Source organism: Amphiprion ocellaris, chromosome 1 (assembly GCF_022539595.1).
Source record: "Amphiprion ocellaris isolate individual 3 ecotype Okinawa chromosome 1, ASM2253959v1, whole genome shotgun sequence".
Classification (NCBI taxonomy): domain Eukaryota; kingdom Metazoa; phylum Chordata; class Actinopteri; family Pomacentridae; genus Amphiprion; species Amphiprion ocellaris.
Window position 1 is genome coordinate 31,747,632 of NC_072766.1, and position 3,696 is coordinate 31,751,327.

The window sequence follows — 3,696 nt, forward strand, 5'->3', positions numbered from 1 at the left end:
TGTTTTGTTCAGTTCAGTTCAAAGAATTATATTCAATGCTGTGCTTTACTAATACTGCTGCTGTATGTCATGTTTGGTTATGTCACTCTTAAATTTAGTACAGCCGTCAGCATGTGAGTAAATAACTTAAAAGGCCTTTCAGTACATACAACAATAAGGTAGCTGGCACTGATTCACACTGTCTTCAGATCAGTAGTAAGTTCACTCTCTTGCTGGCCTAAAGTCATACATCCAGATCAGCAGAAAACTAGCCAATACATGCAGTGTACATAAGGTGGTCACTGAAATAAAACTGAGTAAACCTGTGATTTCCAATTAGTCCAAGTGCATAAATGTGTTTACAAAGTGAGTGGTGAATTTTCTCAGGTTTGAACTTATGGGCTCTGTCAGTCTTCTTGTCTGCATGGTGGAAAAGAATTGCCAGAGAAAATGAAAAACCTGTGACACTTCACAACGATGGAAAAGGCCACAGAAAGACTGGTGAGCAACTAAAAATCAGTGAAAACACATTTGTAGCTGCAATTAGGAGGTGTGTGAGAATGAGTCATAGTACCACTAATCAGAGTCACTGAGATATTCCTATTAAAATCATGCCATGGACAGTCCACTGTCAGCACAGTTTAGCTCTGAACAACAGGCAGATGTGTGCTTGGCACAGCAGATGTGATTTGAAGTCAGAATTTCTGTGACAGCTCAGACAGTGTGAAGGACACTACATAGTGTTGAACTCCATGGAGGTGCATAAGTGCAAAAGGCACTGGGGAGATGATTTTATTTATGGCAATCTGTAAGTTCTGTAGTATTATGAGATGTGTACAATCATTGGACCTACAGTTCCTCCTCAAGCCTGTTTGTTGACTGTCGTGTCCTTTCTGTCACACCTTCAAAGTGGTTATACTGCTGTCTAAAAAAAAAAAAAAAAATCAGTTTATGCTGAGTGTGCTTTCAGTATCTTAATACATGTCAGCTCAGCTTTTCAGCTCAAGGTTGCCTCCACTCTAGCAAGACTGTAATGACTGTAATGTTATCCAGTAAAGCTGATTGATTCTGGTGACCTTCAATTAAAGAATTACCTCTCCATAGATGAGTAAAATGCTCAGTCTCTGACATGTTTAATAATTGGATCAGAACACATTTAGCATTTGTGAGAATGAATGGTCATGTCACTGCTCTAAGCTAACAAAATAAAACACATATATCCTGTGGTAGTATTTTAGAATGCAGCAAATTATAGGCATAGGTCAATTCAGTACAGCCTCCAGCTAAAGTCCATTAGAGGAACCTGCTCTCTAGTTCCAGCAGTCAGCCATGACAGCCGCTGAAACTGTTCTGAGCAGAGCACTGAATTCACTCACAATACAATAGATTTCATTTCTGGGGAATTTTACTTCTCTTTTTTATCCAACAACTGCAACCATCATGGCTCATTAGCATTTAAAAATGAATGGACTGAAATATGTAGTAAACAACATCAGTGACATGAGATCAACTGGTGTTACCGGCAGTGGAGCAACATAAATTCTGCATCTGCATGTTATTGATTAAACAAAAACTTGTTTGTGATCTGTGTTAACATAGTAATACATACAGGTCTGTTTAGCACTGAACACCTCATGTATGCTTTAACGATTTCACACGTACTGAATCTGCACCAGGGGCTGCACAGTGGCGTAGTGGTTAGCACTTTCGCCTTGCAGCAAGAAGATCCCTGGTTCGCGTCCCGGCTTTCCCGGGATCTTTCTGCATGGAGTTTGCATGTTCTCCCTGTGCATGCGTGGGTTTTCTCCGGGTACTCCGGCTTCCTCCCACAGTCCAAAAAATATGCTGAGGTTAATTGATCATTCTAAATTGCCCGTAGGTGTGAATGTGTGAGTGCTTGTTTGTCTTTGTATGTGGCCCTGCGACAGACTGGCGACCTGTCTAGGGTGTCCCCTGCCTTCGCCCGAGTCAGCTGGGATAGGCTCCAGCTCCCCCTGCGACCCTAGTGAGGATTAAGCGGTGTATAGATGATGGATGGATGGATGAATCTGCACCAGGACCAAGTGGAACCTCCAACGAGGTGTACAAGCACTGTCCTAAGTTGCTCACTGGCTTTAAAAGATCCTAAAGGTCATCTGGAGAAGAGGAAAAGTAGCACAGCAGTGGTGGTTCGCTGAGGGAGTGTGGATTCCTAAAAAGGAGGATTCCTAAAAAGGAGGATTCCAAGGAGATCAGCCAGTTCAGGATCATCTCGTTACTCAGTGTTGAGGGGAAGAGCATTGTGGCTCGGTGGCTGGCTGACTTCTTCCTCAAAAATGGATACATTGACACCTCAGTGCAGAAAGGCGGCATTTCTGGTGTACCGGGGTGTTTGAAGCCCATGGGCGTGGTCACGCAGCTCCTCAGAGAAGCAATGGAGAACAAGTGAGAACTGGTGGAGCTCTGGTTAGATCTGGCCAGTGCCTATGGCTCAGTGTCCCACAAGCTAGTGTTGGAAACACTGGAGAGACACCACGTTCTCCGTGCTCCTGTTTGCTCTGAATATGGTGGTAAAATCTATGAACCAGAGTGCAGAGGCCCCAAGTTCAGGTCTGAGATCTGGTAACCACCAATACATGCCTTCATGGACGACCTGACAATGTCATTGCATGGAGGCAGATGGATCTTGAGCTGACTAGGGAGGCTGATGGGATGGGCCAGGATATATTTCAAGCCAGCAAAGTCAAGATCCTTGGCCCTGAAGAAGAGCAGAGTGGCTAGTAAGTTCCGGTTCTCCATCTCAGAAACACCAATCCCTACCGTCTCCGAGAAGCCTGTGAAGAGTATGGGGAAGTTCTTTGACAGCAGCCTCAGGGATACAGCTTCAATGAAGAACACTTGTGAGGAGTTTGAGGTGTGGCTGAAGAGTGTTTACAAGACAGGCTTACCAGGAAAATTCAAGGCGTGGATCTACCGGCACGAGATTCTGCCAAGGATACTGTGACCACTGCTCCTCTATGAGTTCCAGATCACCACCGTCACACACCTGGAGAGGAAAGTCAGCCACTATCTGAGGAGATGGTTGGGTCTACCGCTGAGCTTGAGTAATATCGGCCTCTATGGAAACACCTGCAAACTGATACTCCCCCTGAAATCCATCAAGGAGGAGTTCAAGGTCTTGCGAGAGGTGCTGCAGCTCCGGGAATCAATGGACCCAAAAGTCTGTGAGGCACGGGTGGCAGTCGAGAGCAGCAGAAGTGGAGAGCAGAGGTGGCAGTGAAACAGACAGAGTCCCGCTTATGCCATGTAGTCCTGGTTGGAACTGTGGCCAGAGGGAGGGCTGGACTACTTTTTTGACATCACAAACACTTTCTTGCACAATTTTCTAGGGGATCTTAATGAGTTTCTGGACTCCACAATGGCCTAATGCTAAACATCATCCTCATCTCTCATGACATATTGTCGAGTAGAGCAATCAGCTCATGGCTAACTTTTGCTTACCACAAGCAATTTCCTGCAGTCTCAACCCCATCTTGCTCCCTCTCCATATCTTCTTCACTGTGTCTGCCAACACCATCATCTGCCATGATGGTACCACCCACTCAGGATCAGAGGGACAGAGGTGGAGAGAGCGGAGAGCTTCAAGTACCTGGGTGTTAGCATCACGCAGGACCTGACGTGGTCCTGTCACATCAACACCCCGGTGAAGAAAGCTCGACAGTGTCTCTACCACCTCAG

General features: G+C 45.6%; 1 pseudogene; it reads left to right on the forward strand.

Moving 5' to 3' along the window:
- Positions 1 to 2,017: 2,017 nt before the first annotated feature.
- LOC111563340 (uncharacterized) lies at positions 2,018 to 3,315 on the forward strand (annotated as a pseudogene).
- The last annotated feature ends 381 nt before the right edge of the window (positions 3,316 to 3,696 follow it).